Source organism: Natator depressus, chromosome 27 (genome assembly GCF_965152275.1).
Source record: "Natator depressus isolate rNatDep1 chromosome 27, rNatDep2.hap1, whole genome shotgun sequence".
NCBI lineage: Eukaryota > Metazoa > Chordata > Testudines > Cheloniidae > Natator > Natator depressus.
The window spans coordinates 16199957-16220334 of NC_134260.1; the positions used below are offsets into that span (position 1 = coordinate 16199957).

The following is a 20378-nucleotide window of genomic DNA, read 5'->3' on the forward strand; positions in this document are numbered from 1 at the left end:
GTAAAGTTAAACTCAGGCTCTTTTCTAAATAAGTGAGCAACAGGTACATGTAAAATGTACTGAGGATGGAACAGTATGCTCTCAGTAGTTTTATGAGTAAGTTTCTAGCAAATTCAGTGGAGATGCCCCAGGGGCCGGGAGTTCTGTACAGTTCTGACTGGCTAAGCTAGTGAGGCGGGGGCAGGAGATAGAAGTTCACAGGAACACGGAGATCTGGGTGAAGGGTCGGAATGTGGGGGGAACACATGGCTTGGATCAGGGTTATACAAAACCTGGTGCCCCAGTCACAAGACAGCAGTTAATAACCTTTGATACCAGTGGCTACTGTTAAAACATATCCTATCTGTCCTGGCTGAGAGCACCAAGTGTTACAGTAAGTTATACCTGGATAGATTGCTACAGCTGAGAGTGTTGGAGAATCTGTCTCCTGACTGGTAAGTGTGATTCCTGGATTTTGTAGGATATCATAGACACAGCTGCTGACAATGTGTGTGGGCTGGAGTGTTAAGAAATTAAAAATCATGATGTTTTAAAAGCAGATATTTTGCTCAGATTTCCAAAGGAGATTTATTTAGAGACTGGGGACTTTGAACCGAACTTCACACTCTTATACAGCCTGATTTCTACTAGCTTTATGCAAAGAGCCACAAGAATGATTAAAGAATTGGAAAAGATGCCTTATAGTGAAAGACCCAAGGAGCTCAGTCTAGTTAGCTTAATGAAAACAAGGCTGAGGGGTGACTTGATCAGTCTACAAATAACTACATGAGAAACAGAAATTTGTTAATAGAGGGCTCTTCAAGCTAACTGACAAAGATGTAAAAAGATCCAACGGTTGGAAGCTGAAGCTAGGCAAATTCACCCTAGAAAGAAGTACAAATTTTTAACAGCAAGGGTAATGAATCATTGGAACAATATACTAAGGATTAACCACCACTGGACATTTTTAAATCAAGATTGGATGCTTTGCTAAAAGATCTGTTCTAGTTCAAAAGGAAATAATTTAGGAAAGTCCGATGTCCTGTATTACACAGGAGGTCAGACTAAATGGTCACAGTGGTTCCTTCTGGCGTTATAATCTATTGATCTCAATGGTCAGAAGAGACCAAATTATAACTCACATTCATTTGACATTTGATGAAATGAGAACAATTTTTCCAAGTCCCATCTCTGTTATATCACAGAATGTTGAAGACTTGATGTTTCGTTAGGATTTCATGTGGAGTAGCATGGTAGGCATAGTGGCTGCATGCTCAATGCCGAGGCTAGCTTAAATTTTTTAGTATTTCTTTGCCATTAGTTCTCCATGTTCATGGCAACAAATGACAGAACAATCTTGTTATTTCAAGCCCCCTCCATCCAAAGTCTGGTTCTGTCACTGTGTCAGTGTGCACCTCTTACTGCAATGGCATTCATCCTGCACTCCATCTATTCAAAGGTTTGATCCTGGCTATGTATATCTCAGATGGATGCTTACTTCTGTGTGCATGTTTTTCAAAGCTTTTTGTCAGTAAGATATTTTTTTTTGTCTGAGATATTGTCTGTGACTAGTGTTCATTCCCTGCCTTCGTGACCATGGAGAGAACAGAAGTCCTGCATTGCCCCCAGCATACTCATAACACTTGTAGCTCTGCATTCAGACAAGGACTATAATCAAATCTCAGCTGGTCACCTACTGGAGTCAGAAAGGAATTTTTTTACTCAGTGCACAATTGGCCAGATATATTCTGGGTTTCTTTCACCTTCCTCTGATGTATCAGTGATTGGCGAGAACTGGGGGTAGGACACTAGACAGGGAGAATCAGTGGTTTGAAGTGGTACCAAGAATTCCCTTTCTTAGATCCCTGGCTGCTGTGTCTTGCTCATATGCTCAGGTCATAATGATTGCTAGATTTGAGGTTGGGAAGGAATTTTCCCTTAGATCAGATTGGGAGGAACCTTGGAGGTTTTTCACCTTCCTCTGCAGCCTGGAGCACAGATCAGCTGCCGGGTATATCTCACCTAAACAATCCCCTGTCGTTGCATGGGCCTTAAGCATTGGTGGCACCTCAGTCTCTCCTGTTCTCTGCCTGTAGCACACAACAGTTCCGTTTCAACACAGCTAATGTGGTGAAATTTAATGGCCTGTGATACACAGGAGTTCAGACTAGATGATATAATGAAAAGGGACAGAAGGTGGCTGAAATTTGAGAAGTGAATGGTTGAAAATGGCAGAATTTTGTGTGATCTGAAAGTTATCTTTGAAATGAAAGGGCCTGTGGCTATTGGATTATCCTTCTGAAGGAGATTCCATGATGAAGCAGTATTTCCCTGCTGTGAAATTGAAGGAGAGCACTTCACCCACCACCCTACGCTGGAAGTAAAAATGAACTTTTCTTGTCTTTGTGTACTGCAAGTAAGTAAGAAAGCCCCTCCACTTTCTGCTGTGACATTGGCGTAGAAGGGTAAAAGTATGTAGCTTGGAATAGAATAGAAGATGCTAGAGATTATTTATTGTATCAAATTACATAGAATTATCCTAAATGATTATTGTGGAAGAAATAATGTTGTTAAAGTACAGAAATGTTTTAAACCAGTTTCTTGTATGTTTGGATGTTTGGTGTTATGAGGATATGGAGTGTGGGAGACTGGGCTTTGTGACAAACCATTTTTTGAAAATTCCCTTTTCCTCACAATATCTTCCTCCAGATGTGAACAAAGATCCACCCTCTACAGTTCATTGGAAACTAATTGTAAATAAGACAATAATGTGTTGCTGCTCTTGCAATGAATGTTCCCTTTAAGCACTCCTACTCATCACCACTAGATGGCAATATACACCAACAATTCCTGGTTAGAAGACAAAAAGAAAAGGAGTACTTGTGGCACCTTAGAGACTAACAAATTTATTTGAGCATAAGTTTTCGTGAGCTACAGCTCACTTGAACAGTGACATTACCAGCAGGGATTTATGCACATAAAGGGCCAGATTTTAAAAAACGGGCCTTCCGTTTTTTGCACTTGCATATAATTGTGGGTACAGTCATTTTCAAAGAGCTTTAACTTCTTGCATTATGTTTCACACTAAAAACATTTGTTGGGGTCCCCTGGCCTGGTACCCAGGATTTTTGTGCATGTCTTCCTCAAAGAGCACCGGTTATTTTTCCATGTAAACCAGAAGTGAGCTCCCCTTGGCCAAACTGGAAGGAGCTGCGCTAAGCAGGGTTCAGCTGACAATTTGTGCTTTGCACCTTACCTAGGGAATCCGACCAGTCTGTGGGCCTAAGGCATGCCCTGGGTGAACTGGCACCTCAGCTGTTAATATATTACCAACTCTTCTCTCTTCTCCGTTGGGGACTGGAGCTGAGAAGAGAGCCCCAATGCAGACTCTCAAAGGAAGAAGGGTGAGGCCCCAATAATGGCAATCTGAAGCTCCCCTCAGTGAAAGGGACCAACCACAGGAGCTGCACTGAGGAAAGACCAAGGCATGAGTTTGAAATGGATAGTAATAAATTCCTCATGGTCTAATCACTGTTAAGGGTAAATCACTGCCCTTTACTAAGCCAGCAAGGGAAAACATGAAACTCTAGCCAGACTCCCTGCACTGGATCTAATCCCCAAGTTCTGAGGGGAATTATGAACTTGAACAGCCACAGCAACATGGTGTCCCTCAGCCTGAAAATTGTCCTGAGCTGCTTGAAAGAGGAGGGAGAAAAGAGGAGGGAGAAAAGATCATTTCAAATAGATAATACTTGGGCTACTCCAGCAAGCTGTAACCTTCTTGGTAACAAGATGGCTCAGTTTTAGCCCTTCCAGAGCCTAGCAGGATGAGGGTCACCCAGGAGCAGGCAAAGGGCGCAAAAATTTCCCCAAGACAAACTCTCTTCCTGTCACATTTACCTGAAAGACAGCGCAGGCCCCTCCACAGGACCAGTCACAGGTCCTTCTGCAGGCCTGTCAGCCATCGCTTCTAGAACACCAGACTGTCCACAGATCTGCGAAGCGCATGCTCCCTGTCCAGAGCTCCTTCCCTCCCCTCAAGGCTGCTGCCTCATTTGTTTTTGATTTCATGTTTACAGCTTATACATTCCAAGCTCCTTTCAGCAAATTACAAGTGTGTTCGCCAGCTTGTTGTCTGGGCCCAAGGGAAGAAGCTATTTATTCTCATTGCTGGACCCCTGCCATCATGGGACCAGCATGTCTGAAGGGCAGAAGCCTTCACAAGAAGCTGACAGGGACAGTTACTCCTGTGGTTCATGGCTCGAGGACAGCAAGGCACCACGGTTCCTGCTGTGACTCAGGACTCATTTGAAAATAGCGGAGATGCAAAGGTTAAGGTAGAAAAATGGAGCCGTCTCATTCTCAGGCCCAATCTCACTTGCCATTTTTGTTTCCATATAAAAATAAAGGATTATAATGGATCCCTTCATGTCAGGGTACTGGGCAACTGCTTACTGAAGAGTCTTGTGGCTTTTAAGGTCAGGGCAACAGCATATGTTAACTGGTTTTACCTCAATCTAAACTCTCATGCACAGGGACTAGTGGGCCCTTCCCTCAGCGTTTGGAACCAGCTTCCTTGCCGTGTGAGGACTGTTGGTGGCTGGGAGAGGCGCATTCAGTGCTGCTGCTCAGGGAAGCCAAGCTAAGGCCCAGTCAGGAGCAGTGACTGGGCATGTGCAGGTTTTGAGAGGCTGTGGAATAGATGGAAGAACCGGTACTAGGCCAATATAGGGCCTCCCCAAAATAGTGGTCTTTGGGACAGAACAAAGAGAGACCTATGAGTAAGAGAGAATGGGACAATCAGCCATCAGTGCAAGGAGCCAGGAACCAAACCTTAGCTGTGGCAGAGTGAGGAGAGGCCCAGCTGACAGCATAGGGATCAGGCTCAAAATAATTCAGCAATTCCCAAACTTCTGAAGGTGTGAGCCTCGCTTCAGGAAAGTGAAACTAGTCACTGCCCCTCCCAAAGAGGCCTCGTCATCCCAATGTATATACCTTCACGCTCCTTGGCTAGTCTTCCACACACCGCATCCTGTACAGGGGAAATTCTGAGTTAGGCTTTGGGACCTGGGGAGGCTGCTGGACGGATGGAGAATTGGGGTGAAGCAAGTTAAAAGAGCCAAGATCCTAGTTTCTTATTGTTTGGGTAACATGGCAGCCATTGTATCATGCTTTTGCAAGCAGATTTCATTGGCTGCTCCGAGGAAAGCGCTGTGCGGGGCAGGTTTGCAATGAGACATTGGGCTTAGCCAGAGGCTAGGAATCATTCAGGTGATGGTAACTCTGTTTGTGTTTCTGGAGAGACTTGTGTCCTCTCCTGCCCGCCTTCCCTGCACTGTCCCCTGGAGTTTGCAGAATTTTGTTCTGTGATCAAATCCCAGAACCAGGGGACCAGGAAATGGGACTTCCCCCTCCTGATTTAATCCGTTATGACTGTGACAATGCTCACCACCTGGAATGTGGTGAGGGGAGCCCCCGCCAGCCTCATCACAGTCTCCAGGCAGCCATGTCCCCCTCGGGAAATGCAGGTGCTAGGGGAATATATGTAGTTTGCCCACCAGGCCTGGCAGAAGGTTAATGATGCAGACTCACCTGCCCCATGTTTCATCTGCATCTGAGAGAGAAATAACTTTACCTAATTTGAGGGAAGTTGGTGCGTCAGAAGGAGTGAAATGCTGTGTGTTTGTGAGTGAAAGATGGGTGTTTTTCCATTCCAAAATGGCCTCATTTGAGAGCTGAGGAGAGGCCTTGCCAAGAGGCCACTTTGCTTGCTCCACCCTCTAGGACAACATGCTTTGAATTTGGAGGAGCTACTTACAGAGCAATCAGAGTTAGGGTTTTTCCCACAGTGTCACTGACATTTGTTTTCAGCAAAAGTACAAAAATCACAGGGGCTGCAGATCTTTCCCCCGGTGCACAGGCCCTGTCAGTGGTAGTGAAGCCTGCCAGCCAATATGAGCCTTAACCTGTTACCTCTTGGCTGAGACTGCCAATAAGAGGGCTAATGGCAATGTTTATAGGGTTGTGATGTTAACAGCTTCCCACAAGGAACCAGGCTGAGACCAGCCAACCCATTTCCCACAGGTTGGTCAACAGCCATTAAACAATAATCAGATCAGCTGCTACCAGCAGGAGCACTGAACCAGGTATCAAACCCATGAACCATCCACTTCTCTACACTGAGCTTAGTAGCTCCCAATGTTTAAACTTAATTTTCTGTGCAGCATGAACCTGCTGTGCAGCATGAAGGCGGTCATGGGATGACAGCCACAACTAGAAATCCCAGCAACAAAAGGTTACACAACCCAGGCTGGTGCACTGAAAGCATTCCCTAATACAATGTGATGGATTCATGGGCAGGTCCCTTTCCCTCCATCCAGGAGGTTGAACCAGCAGCACTAACAATTAAAATCTGCAGGAAGGAAATCTGGGATGATAACAAGATGTGCTCGCAGCCTGTACTAGTGGAGAATGAAAATGCATCTGGTAGAAAGAGCTAAAGAGGGAACTTTTTTGAAATCTTACAGTGGAAATGGCTTGGTTTTATTTTCCTTAGAATTTTCCACAAACTGCATCAGATGTTGACAGAGTGCTCTCAGTTTAATACCATACGTAATGGTCCCTCAAGATGTGTCTTTGTTGGCAGCCATACACTTCTTGGGAAATCTCAGTTTGTTCTAATGCCAACTGCATTAGCATGGCCTTAAAGAGATGCGACGTTAATGGCAGGGCCGTGCCTTTTGCCAGCAGGAGTTCTTGTAGGCCAATAATAGGCAAAAGACAGTCAATCTGCTTCAAAAAGATGAGGTAGTCTTCATCCATGTGGAACTGGGCTGCTTATTTGTTCTTTGCCAATTGTTGGCAGCAGTCCTTTTCAGTCTCTATAACATGATCAGATATCAAGGGGATGGACATTAACATAAATAAATGAAATACCGTCTAAGGGGTAAGGGGAAAAAATCTCACTCTGCAGCCTTTTCAGGGCAATAAGGGACTTGCAGGAAGCCCATTCTCCCACATACAGTCTTCTGAAAATGGGCCTCTGCCATTTACTCTGCTGCTGTGTGAAGACAACATGGGCCCTTTGGCTGTGTCTGTACTGGGCCTCTGCTAGTGATTGGCAGCCATGTTAAAACCCAGTTTCTAATGCTGTTGGGCTAGCCTCTGTAGATAGAGATAAATTATCTTAAAACAGTGTTCAAAACCATGCTCTATACCATAAGAACATAAGAACGGCCATACTGGGTCAGACCAAAGGTCCATCCAGCCCAGTATCCTGTCTACCGACAGTGGCCAATGCCAGGTGCCCGAGCGGGACTGAACCTAACAGGTAATGAATAAGATCATAAGAGAGGCCATACTGGGTCAAATCCCTAGGCATAAGAGCAATGCTTTCCTAAGAGTCCTGCTAGGCAACATCAACACTTTCAACTCCATTACCAAATCTGACCTCATATTCAAACAGTTTCCAAGCTTCCAAAAAGGGTTGTGTGTCCAGATGATCCATGGCTTTTACATTCAGATTATGGAACATTCATCAACCTGGTTTGTTTGATTCTTCAGAAATATGTTTTGGAATTTGATCATCAACTGAGCAGCTCTTTCCTGAAGGACCAAGAGCAGAATCTGACCCCATGTATCTTTTTTTTTTAAGTGTCCTGAAGGCAGTGATGCAGGCAGTGGGCACACGACCACAGAACTCTGCTTATGGGTTGATTGTGCAGGTGGTAGTGTGTGAAGTTGCCTAAGCAAGACAAATGTGTCCAAAACAGGGGAACTTCTCAGCATTGGTTCATGGAGAAGTGGTGGATGATTTTACTTGTACACACACCTCACTCTGGGCCCCTGCAGTGTCTATCAGAGCAGCTCCAGAAAGAGGATTTTCCAGAGGTACATCATCCATGAGCTTAAATGAACTTTGACCTCTGTGTTTCAGGGGATAATTTTTATAATAGTTACAAAAGAGTTGGGAGGGGGATATGGTCTCAGAAGTGATGAGCAGGAGATGTGGGGTGGGAATTTTCATCTGGTGAAGACATAAGAAACCTGAGTGCACACACACAAAGCCAATGGTCAGAAGCTGATTTGATAAGACCCTAATTCAGATCAGACCCTGGGGGTACATTTTCAGTAAGGTACATGACATTCTGTGAATGCCAGCAAGGCATTGGCTAAAACCACCACACGTGCACCTCGTTGCTGTTAGAGGAGCGTAGCAAGGCGCACTCATCCCTTTGAGGGATTCTCCTTCCCAAAGGACAAACCCAAGATGGGATTGGACTGACCTGCTATATACACATGTGTTAGCAGAGGCACTAAGAAAACAGTTTGTGGGAGAATTAATGAAGGCATTTCCAGGTAAAGGAAAGCAGCAGATAGTGACTCCAGAAAGAACCATTCCCAGCAGTACCTGCCAGTAGTGACATCTGTACCCAGATTGCTTTTTCAGGAAATCTCCTCTTGTCCAGGTGCTTCTCTTCCAGAGAATGAATAGCTACAGTTGTCACTGCCTGCCTGTTGCCCTTGCCCTAGAATTCCCTCCAAGAGACTGTATCTCCTACAGTCTTCAGCACAATGGAAATGGGATCAGGCACGCTCAGTCAACAGGCTTTCTCTTACTCTGAAGCAGTTTTCTCCTTTTGGAATGGTCTCTGTGGTTGCCATGACAGTGGCCAGCTGGATAGTAAGACAAAGGTGGGGAGCCTGTAGGTTTAAGGGAGACCCCTTTGTGGTGTTTGATTGACTGACTGAATCAGTGAGTTGTATCTGGGTAAGAAAGTATGGGAGCAGACCCCCTTTCTTCCCCTCACTGGGTTCCCAGGGCCCTGAGCCCTCCTGTAAATAAGGGAAGCATTTGCCCTGGGACTATGGGTACAGACACTCATGTAAAAAGGGAGATTCCTTGGTTTTATTTGTTAGGTCTCGAATGGTGGAATGAAAGAACTTAAAATGGGAGTAACTGGAACTGCCAATCTGCCCACTCCAAATCGTTCATTTTATTGAGAATATCCGCAGCTTGGAGTAAATATCATCACTGGCCACTGTGCCCTTTACCATACCCTCTGGTCCACTCTGACACTTGGCATTCCCTGTCCTTGCCATCTGCTTTAAGAAGCTCATGATGCAGAGGACAGTCTTAAACAGCTGACTGAGGAGTGTGTTAGTAAGTTACAATAGGCTCCAGAGCAGATCAAGAACACACTTATTGAGCTGTGGTGGGAAGGGTGACTGTCCATGGTAAGGGGAAGGGAGTCTTGCAATTAAATGTCACTTTCCTTATTCACCCTAAGAGTAAACAGAGCTCCAGTTTGATGCCACAAGATAAAACTTTATCTGTAGCCTTTTAATTACTTAAATACTGGATGTTATTTCCATGCCTTGCATTGCTTCCTCCCTCACTCTGTTCTTCAGGGAACTGCTGAAATTGAAAGGTAATTGTGAACTTGCTGTAATTAGCAGTATTTGCTCCCAGTCATACATTGCACCTAAAAGGAAAAGCAAGTTCTACTAATTAGAAATGAAACTCTTAAATTAATCTATTATAATCTTGATAATGCAGTATAAATCTCAAATTAACTGAACAAATACATCATCCAAAAGTGACCCCTCTAGTGCATATTTCTAATGTACAATTTCCATACCAAATTATTGGAGTTTCTGGGCAAAAAGGAGGAAGAAAAGTTGGAAGAAAATGTTTATATAGCTTTCTTCAGTGCTTGCTAGAATATAGTTTTATCCTTGCAAATGGATTATCTAGAATTTAGGCCAGCAAACAGTGAGGAAAGAGGATTGTGGAAAATGGGTGAATATCATGTCTGTGATTAAATACATACAGTGTATATAACTACACTCATGGTATCAGCATCACCAGCACAGCACCTCTGTTGTACTTCATGTCAATCACAAATCATGGCTTCATAGCCGTGAATGGATGCACAAACAATGAAACCTGCAATTTTTGGTTTGGGAGGGAGTGTGGTTTGGTCATGAATGAATAGAGCAGGGGACTGGATGTCAGGAGTCTATTTTCAGCTCTGCTGTGGACGAGCTGTGTGGCCTTGGAAAATTCATTTAAGGCCAGATTTTCAAATGCTCAGTATCCACAATTGGGGCCAGATTTTCAAAAGAACTCAGCACCCAACATGCACTCAATGTGCTGAGCTTTTTTGAAAATTCTGGCCTAGGAGTTACTGAGTCTCATCTGAGACTGTTTTTTCCACAGGCTAATAGGCGAAGAATGCCTGGGGCCTGCCATGGAATGGAATAGCATAGACAAACTTTCACATTTAAAATAGTTTCCATCTTAAAATAATGTGAACCAGACTCAATTAGCAATTATCCCTTATTTATTATGAGCAAACAGAATTCTAATTAGCCTGATTCGTGCCTCAAACACCTCCTCAGATTGGCTTGGAAATTAAGATATCAGTTGTACTAGTAATTATGGTTTACCATCAAATTACCTCCCTCCAAAAAACTATTAAATTGGCCATGGCTGGGTTTATATTTGTCTCAAAACCATGTCCAATGAGGACTGTGTGAGTAAATACAAACAACCAGGAAACAACTCAGAATCCTGTGCCAAAACAGCAATTAGGGTTTGAGAGCTAAGAAGTTTTAGCTGGAGCTGAAGGGACCAGCTCACTGTGCAGGTGAAGTTTAATGTGCATTGAGTGGACACCTTGAAGTCGATGGGCATAATTCACTGTCCTGTGGCACAACTGGTGCAAATGGACCATGCAGGCAGGGGATCTGCCTCCCTCCCCGGAGATGCTTCCGATATAAGGGCTTCCCTGGCCAGGGCAGGACTGATACAGCAACCCTATTCCATCCCCTACAGGGAACACGGTCCACGTGCGAGGGACTAGCAGTGTGCATGGAACACTGCTGGCTAGTCCCAGCAGTTGCAATGGCCCCTTGGGGCATTAGGCTGTTGGGCACAAGCTAGGCCAGCCCTAAGCTGATCTAACCTGTTCCAGGGGACAAAGTAGATCCAGCTGGACCAGGGAAGCAGAAAGGAGGTTAAGGATAACAAATAAATGTTGTTCCTAAACCAGTCCCTCCAATAGCTCTACCTTGTCCACTGTATGATGTATAAACTTCTGTCCTCACTTTCAACTTCCTGCCCCCACAGCCCCAATCTCAATCAGTCTAGTGACTATCCAAAGCTAATATTAATGCCTCCTGTATATTAAGTTACTAACTTCCAACCCTTTTTTGCTTTCTTTCCTTTCGGAACTGCGTAAGAGCAACCAGCTCTTGGTCTAACAACAGAGATTGAGCACCATGGTACAATTAAACAATGATTTGTTCTTCAAAATGTTCTCTTAATTGCAGCACACTGATCCCTTCAGGCACCTGAACAGGAGGAATTAATTGTGAAAAAAATTGTTAAAATAAGACCAACACAATCCAGAATTCATATTTCCTTCATTGAAGCATAATTACCTTTTTCTGTAAATCGATTCTGTCTCAGTTTGGGTGGGCCTTTCCCGACAGAACTGGCTAGCCAAAATAGCCATTCCCTTTGTGTTAGGGGTACAAATACTACAAAGGAGAGAGAGTGTAACTTCCTTGAGATGCTATGTACAAATAAGTATGAGAAAGGCCTTATGAAAATGTATGCTACAAAAAGCCTTTAACGGCTGTCCTAATGAGCATGCAAAGACAAGAAATACAAAAATAAAACTTTCCCCCCACAGCCTTAGCTCTGCCCCTTGTGTGTATGAATCATTACAATACAGTCTTTAAGGCTGTAGTTATATAAATTATTTGCATAATACATATGAGGTAATATAACTGCTCAGATACACAGGTCAACTTTCTTAGGTGTAATACAGGGGCTGTTACAGTTAATTACAAAGTTAATTTAACTGCTGTGTATTTGGGAAAGCTAACCAATTTCACTATTATACTTAATGTTCGGCTGCTGTTCCAATACAGTTTACTTCATGTACGATTAGTATAAAATTATGTACTGTATTGTAGTGCACACATACACACAGGGAGCACACAATTCTATATTTGCTTGACTTTTGAATCAGCAGCCCTGCCTCGCCCAGTGCACAAAGTCACTAAATATTTTATTATGTAGCTGATTTAGCCATCCATGCATGCACAGTGCAGCTGAATTTCCTTTGGGAGAGCATAGGTAAAGAGCAATGTGTTTTGTTGCTGTCTTTTGCAGGGAGGCTGTGATAAAATGTAACATTATTTGTGGTGCAGCTAGTAAGCAATTGCTGTGAGGTGATGACCTATCAGAATATACAGTTAGATATTATTTGCAAAGTAAAGCAACCCAAAAAGGTAAAAGAAAACACTGCCAAGATATTCTCCCTTGGCTGTCTGTCTCTGGAACATGCTTCCTTCCTTCTGAGGATTAGAAATTCACTAGAGACCACATCTAATATTGCACACAAATATTTAGATCTCACAGTGGGATAAGCAGGTTCTGTTTCAAATAGACACCACACAATTGTGTCTTTAGATCCAGCATACAGACTGATTCAGACGTCACAATCCTAAAGTTTTATAGGTTTGAAAAACAAACAAAATGCTGGAAAAAATAAAATTCTTCTCTACCTTTTCTGACTCTAAATTAAAATCAGCACCAGCAAGAGAGGGGCCAGCTGTCTCCAGGCTGATCTGTCTCCTTTCTTTATGTTGATTGTGGAGCCTGGAGCACAGCTCAGGAGGGGAAGTAATGGTGCAAAGGAAGCCTCTGTGTCCTCCTGAGGCTGAGATAGTCATGTGCCTGTCTGGTTCCTGGGCATAATTTAGATGTACATTTTGGAAAAATAAACATTTTTAAAAAGAAAAAAATGGCATTTTGTTGTACACATGTGCTTGAATGTAAAGAATTATCTGGGTGAATTTCTAGAGTGGAATCTTCCTAACCCAGATCGTTCTCAACATTCCAGATCCCCCTATACACAGATACACTGTTGGTCTCTCTACCTCTTTCCCAGCAAAGATTTAATAGTAAGGACAGTACTATAGTGAGGAATTATAATACCAGCTTCAGTACCATTAAAGGATAGCTTGCCGAACATGTACTAGTACATTCTGAAGAGGTATCATTAATAATTAAAATTAAACTATAATTGTTAATAGGTATGATCACCATAAAACAGGAAGAGATTAAAGACAATAATAAATCACCTTCATCAGACTTCCAGAATACATAATCCAAAATGTAATAGCCAAAAGGCAATTGTCAGTATAATAGCTTGTCCCACTGTCTGTAAAATGCATTGTGGTATTTCTTCCATTTCAGTAAGAAGAATCTAGGACACAGACAGCACAGAATAGAACATTTGTATTATAATAATTCAAACTACCTGTTTAAGTCTGTCACATGAAAAAATAGCTTTCCAGCCCCCACATTGTGGCCTGGCACAGGACCTCAGCCAAAGCAGCATTCAGTTGATGAGATTAAGTTGTTAGGCCCTCACTTATCACCTGCAGACTGAGGCTTTGTACATTATGAGATCATTTCCTGGTGCGTGTACAACATGCTATTTCAGCTTGGCTCCATTCAAACAGGACAATTTACTGAGACCAAAAGGGGTCACAGTTACAATCATATCATAGAAAAATACCCGCCTAGCCAGGTCACCCATCTGACCCTTTGTATTGGCTCTTTCAAAGGAACCGGTCAGAGAAGGTTGTAGCAGATATGGGGGGGGGGAGGCTTTTTTGTTCAATTTCTATCCCATGCCCGTCTGCAAGCTCTCCTTTAATGGTATTGTTGGGCTCAGTATAAGAACCTGCGAGGTCACAGGATCAGCATTTTCTTGTTTGCACTTACCCATGAATTGGAGCCTGTTCAGCCTCACTCTGCTCTTTATGTGACCACAAGACACACTTTGGCTGTGGGAAAAAGTTACTGCTTTGCTAGAGGGCACAACTAGTACTCAGACCAGTCACTGAGCCCATCACAAAATAACTCTTACCTTCTCCAAGGGCAACACCCCCATTGAAATACTGGAAGAAGGAGCAAAGCTTGGACATTGGATATGGCCACATTGTTTTGCCACGGTGTTCTCAAACACATTTCCCAAGGAGAGGGAGGCTTGGGAGAGCAGGTCCATGGCTCTCGAGGAATGGTTTCGTGAGTAGAGACTTAACAAATGCTTCCTTAATGACAACCAGACCCCTACTTGAAGGAGGACCCTGACAGTCTTCACTGGGAACTGATCCAGTCCTTTCTGTTCCCTCCAGGAAGGATACAGCTTCTCCAGAAACTTAGTGAAGGACACCAGCCAAAACTGAAGCAGAGAAACCCTGTCATTTGTCTTCTGCAGACACTGCTCTGCTATCATAGGCATAGACAACACTTTCTGCATTCACAAATTAACCCAAAAATTCCTCACACAGAGAAAAACTTGGCCGTTCGAGGGCCGAGACAGCCTGCATTAGCCAAGGTGGCCGCCACTGTGAGGGTATTCACACAGATTATGACAGAAGTGGCAGAAAGTTTCACTTAGGCCCAATCCAAAAACCCATCAAGATCAGTAGAAGTTTTTCCACTGAGCATAACAGACTTTGGATCAGGCCTTTGTACACTGTGTGCTGAGACCACTGCCATATCATGCTCCCTAGTCTGTCTATTGCCACCTGTTAGCTCTAGTCTTTTACTTGAATTGTAACCTCTTTGGGGCAGGAACTGTCTTTTTGACTGTATTTATACAATGCCTAGCACAATAGGGCCCTTACCTCTGAATGGTGTTCCTAGGTAATACTGAAATATAAATAATAATCATAATAATAATAAATTAATATAATTAATAAAAATAATTTAATTAAATTAATTAATAACGAAGAGTTTAAGGTCTTCTGGCAGAGTCCATCTGATTTGGAAGGAGACTTCCGTCACTGTTGCTCTAGCCTGTCCCCTCTCATGTCATCAGGTATTGGCCTTTTCTATAAAATATTCCTGCAAACCAGGGTTCAGAAGTTATGAGGGGAGTTTTACTTCTCAGTCATTAAAAAGTGAAAGTCACATAGGTATCCCAATTCCTTGGGGATTTTCGTATGAAAAAGTCAAAAGGGGATCTCAGGTTCAAACAAAGATGAAGAACATCATGTACGGTGAGCCACTGACATATACAGACAGATGATATAAAACAAGGGATTGACCTATAGCCATTAAAATCAGTGGAAAGGCTCCCATCTACTTGACTTCAATGACCACTAGATTGGGCCTTTGTTGTTCAAGCAGCATTTTCCTGATATCTCAAGGATCTGTCCTATACATTTCTAAGCCCCAGAAACCTTCCTCCTTGATGGCTCATCAGCACATTTAAAATTTGACGGTAAACGGGCTTATGAAGTTGGTGAATATTATTACAGGGAGGCTTCATTTTTAATAACTATTCACCATGCTTTTATGGGGTTTTTTATTTCACGTTATACAAATAGCTACCCAGCCCTGAGAATGAGATAAGGTCAGAGACTTTGAATTGCAGGAAGAGCAAAGCTGGCTGATCGACAGCGAACCTGTAAGATTGATTGAGACAACTTCAATTTATTTGTACAGCGTGCATTTGGAAGGGTCCCCACCTCCTGTTTTGCTAATGATAGATGATGAGATGTAGACAGTTATTAATTAAATTGCCTGCAGTAGCAATGTACCCAGCAATCAGGCCTAAGGAAGCGAAATGTGTAGCATTCCTTCTACCCCGTTATGGGAATGGGGCCCCTACTCTGTTCTCTGGCACAGTGGGGATTAGACTAAATGCATCAATATTCCTGCACAAGCTGGCTACCTAGTAACTGTCTGAACACAGGGCCCTAAACATTGAAACCCTCCCACATGGGATGTGCAGTAATTAAACTTCAGCATTCTTTCTGCAGGAAATGTTTCTCTTGTGTTGTTCCCACAGATTGTGCTACGACAACAGTTTTAACCTCATGAACTATTAGCCGATTATGAAGGGATTTTCACAGTCAGCTTTAACTGTGGATCAAAAGCAAAAATGTCTCGGCATTGCCAGATATTTATAATTTAGGATGCAAAATATCAAGTATACACAGGCTTGAGAAACTCTGGGCAAGCAAAGTAGAAATCAGAACCAAACTGGGCCTGTAGTGCACTTTCCGTCTCTTTCACTTGTCTCACCAATAACCCCTCTGCTTCTCCTACTTGTAAATCTCCTCACCCGACACATGATGTGCAGTTATCTTAATCCACTTTCTTTTGTATTTTTCATATCTTTATTTTCTTGCCTGGAGCTACCATCATTCCTTGATTATTCAAAATCCACCACTTCCCATAATCTACCCGTGGATGGCCCACCAACCTTCCCACACCATCCTCAAAATCTAAACACATTTTTAAAAAGAGAGAGCACTTGCCTGGTGTGAAAAGAAAAAGCCTCCTGTGCTTACTATATGCAAATCTCCCTCATACCTTTGGTTGTTGTCATCTCCCCCTGTGATTTCTCACATAGATTGTAATGATTTTGTCTCCACTTGTTGTACAAAGCACTATGCACACAGATGGTGCCTCACATATTTGTTAACAATACACTACTGCTCTCCTTACAATGATATAATATTATAATCAGGAACTGTTGTTCCAAGCTGAGCACTGTGGCCACTTGGAATTTCATGGGAACTTCTGGGACGTGACTCAGGTCTTCCTGCTCCATCATCATTGCTCCTGGCCACTTGAGAATGGAGAGTCTCCATTAGCGGTTCGCAGGATGGAGACTGTGACACACAGGCACACAATTCTGATTCCATCCAAGAGATAACGGTGATGACACAGACATGCCAGCCAGAAAATTACAAAGTGTTGACCCCAGGATAACTAACATCTAAAGTCATTTTTCCCAGGTGGTTGGAGAGAACGTGGCAACAGGAGCAGGATCCTTGGCATTCAGGCCTGTGACCCTCCCATTTGGAGAGCAGGGAGTGGCATGGCTCTTGGTACTTGGATACAGGATTGGCATCCATCACTACCAAGAGCAGGTGCCTGGGAAGAGATGCACTGATTGGACTCATGCCCATCTCTACTGAAGGGCAGGGCAGAGAGGGTCACAGCTTCTGGTCTAAGGATCTGTGTTTATCTGTGAAAAACAAGACTGGAGGGGTAAAGTTCTTGGCATTTGGTCCTGGTAGGTCTCTCCACTGACAGGGCAGGTGACTTCTAGCACTTGAATCTACACCCATCCCAGTCAGAGAGCTAGTGGTTGGAGATGAGATCAGGGATGCCCAGCTCCTGACACTCACAGCTTCATCTATCCCTGCTAGAGAGGGACTCTTAAATACCATGGGGTGCATTAGTAATACAGAAACAGGTGACACTTCCTTTCAGATGGTCAAAAAATTTTAGCAAAGCATTTTTTCAATGAAAAATAGGGGCACACTGTTAACATTCTCAGGCAGGATGCATGCCTCTCCGTACGCTTCTCCAGGTGTGGCAAATGCTGTGAATTCTTGTCATGCCAAGGAAATATTTTCCTCTAACAGATTTGTTTTGGGGGACCACACATGCACAGAGCTGCCCTTGGCCTGGGTTTTGTGGCCACAAAGAAATATTCCAAACTAGAGGCATGTACATTTTAAATTGTTACATAACTAATTTTAGGCTTTCTGCAAACTATATGTTGAACCCAATTTTAGCTTATGAGAACTTTTTTTTTATATAAACTGAAGTTATAGGTAGAAAAGGCTGGCTGGTTCATTAGCTTTGTGGAGCATACAATTTACAGTCTCCTGGGATATTATTTAAGCTTATTTTTACATTCAGAGCTCTGTCACCAGCCATTTACTGGGTTTGTTTTTAAGGCATGGGTGGGATTCACAAAGCCATTGAACCTGTTACCACGGGGAGTGACGGGGGGAGAGGGGGGTCTCCTTAAAAGCATGTGATTAGAGGCTTTAATATTGTAAGCCGTCGGGGACTAAGAATGTCCCTGATGATGAAGCACCCTAAGAGCCAAGCTGCCTTTTCGGAAGATTTGGTAAAGGAGCCTCTTTCTGGATTTACCCAGATCAACTCCCATGGAGTCTAAAACAAACCCAGGTCACAAGCATTATTCAGCACTGTGCAGCTCCTGCCCAGGTTATTGGCACTGGCAGCAGCCCCCTAGCCAGTGCTAAACATGGTGTGGTTCTCAGATAGACTCCTTTGAGAGAGGGTTGATATCCCCTTACAATGACAGATCCCTGCCCATCTCCGCCAGTCACCCTGAGTGGAAACACACATTTCCCAGCCTGCATTCTGGGAAACACTCTTCTTTCTGGGTGTCCAAAATAAACTGAACTAAAAACTTAATAGTACATGCCTACAACACAGGTGCACACACACAAAGTGTGTCATGAGTGTTTGATGACTTTCACCTTTGGAGAGGGGTGCCTCACTGAGAGCAGTTTTAATGGTCATTAACTGACTCTGAATGTACAATGGCAGAATGAAGAGGAGAATTTGGGCTGTAAAGTTTAGGAAACATTCTAACCAATGACCTGGCACTTGGAAACGGGATTGTGTCGGGTGCCAGCAGAGTTGGTGTGAGGTAGTTCCTAGAAGTCAGTTTGTACGTCCTATTCCCTCAGCACTTCCTCCTGCAGCACTTGGGCTTGGTGGTATGCTTTCCTGCATGATGCAGGCCACACGGAGGGTTTGCTCTTCTTCCTCCCCTAGTAAGGCAGGCTCTGCCAGCAGAAAATATTTTCCAAATTAACATTGGCGCTGCAGAGACTCTTCTTTTCCATAAACATATAGCAGCTATGAAATAAACCACATAGATCGCTGCGGTCTGAGGCAGCAGCCAGGAAACACAGGAGGAGCCACTTGTGGGGAAGCCTCAAAGCAGTTACCAAGAAGATTGTGCCGGAACATTTTCAAAGAGCCACGATGGAGTTAGCACCTCGAAGCACGCATTTCCAGTAGGAATAACGCACTGATTGTGAATGGAGGTTTGGAATCACTGTCACTGTACAGGGCGGGCTGTAAAATAAAACAAGATCTATTATAAATAGTACACAAAAATGTCAGGACAGCTAAGGCGCAGAGCAAGATGAGAGTGGCAGCTAAGAAATAAAGGGTGATTGTCTTCCCAGGCAGTCGCAATCTTTCCAAATCCACAATGCCTTTTGTCTCAATGGACTATGGGATTCATTAGAAATACAGAAGCAGATGACTCTTCCTTTCAGATGATCAAAAATGTTATCAAAACATTTTTTCAATTAAAATTGTTTGGATTTTTGGATGAAAAACTGGAAGCTGAAATTCATGGGAAATTTAAATATACACCAAAACAAACACAAAATAATTTGATGTTTGCCAATCATTTTTTTGCTGGATTGTCCAACCAGCTCTACTCTCCCTCCAGTCACAGTCTCCTGGTTTGTAATTCATGCTACAATTAAAAGTGATAAAGCCCGAGTGCTGCAGCCAGCACATAAATAGCCTCAGTAAGGACCTTAGGTGTCTTTCATATTCTGAGACTTAGAAACTCCAGACTATTTAACCCGCTTTATTATTATTTTATTGTGGTGGTGCCTAAACACCCTTAGCCAGGTTGGGGCCCCATTGTGCAGGCACTGTACTAACATATAGTGAATGACAGGCCCTGCCCCCGAAAGTTTACAGTCTAAAAGGTTTTAGCTCTAACCTGCCCTTACCTGTCTTTATTTATTTTCTCCAAAACTTCCTCCTGGCTTTTAACTTCCTCTTTCGGTGGAATTTCCTTCAAGGTAGAAAGAAGAACTTTGCAAAGAGGAAAGGGAATGAGGAACAACCATATGTTACCTCCCCACCACCACAAAAAGAGGGGACTCCCAGCAGGAGGGGAATCTAAGGAGAGAACTTAATGCAAAAACTGTGTTGGGTTTAGAACTTTAATTCTTGCTTCTGTTTGTTTGTTTATTTATTGTAATTTTAACTGTGCAACTTCAATGTCTCTTTAATGTGAGGTACCTACTGAGAAGTTAAAGTTCTGCAAAGCTACAGTTCTCTACAGACGAATGCTGTGGGATCCATGATTCATAATCCGTAATATGTCACAAATGGCTTCAGATTTATCAGATTTTTTTTTCTTCTCAGAGTTTAAATGAACACATTGGCAGGAAGCAACATTTTGGTGGCCTGAATTACAAGAGGAGATTGCAAAAAAGTGATGAACAAACTATTCTAATTTTGTATATACATATGGCCTAGCCTGCAGGTAACTCCTGTTGCTGTACTTGTTTATTCATTAAAGTGCATTTATTCAGGAAAATGGAATGAGACCTAAATTCTTGTTCACCCAAGCTCCCTGAAAGCAGTAGCAGAATATATGCATCTCAACCAAAACATTACCAAGTGACATGATCTAATGCTTGGAAATAGCCAAGTGAACCGAGCCACTGAGTTCAAACAGATTTTTGCAATAAGAAAACACAGCTCT

General features: G+C 43.2%; 1 long non-coding RNA gene across 1 annotated transcript; it reads left to right on the forward strand.

Annotated features, from left to right (window-relative positions):
- Positions 1-310: 310 nt before the first annotated feature.
- On the forward strand, positions 311-20118 carry LOC141978466 (uncharacterized). Its single transcript, XR_012636384.1, has 3 exons — positions 311-434; positions 2253-2395; positions 20036-20118. It is a non-coding gene; the product is annotated as an uncharacterized LOC141978466 (long non-coding RNA).
- Positions 20119-20378: the final 260 nt, after the last annotated feature.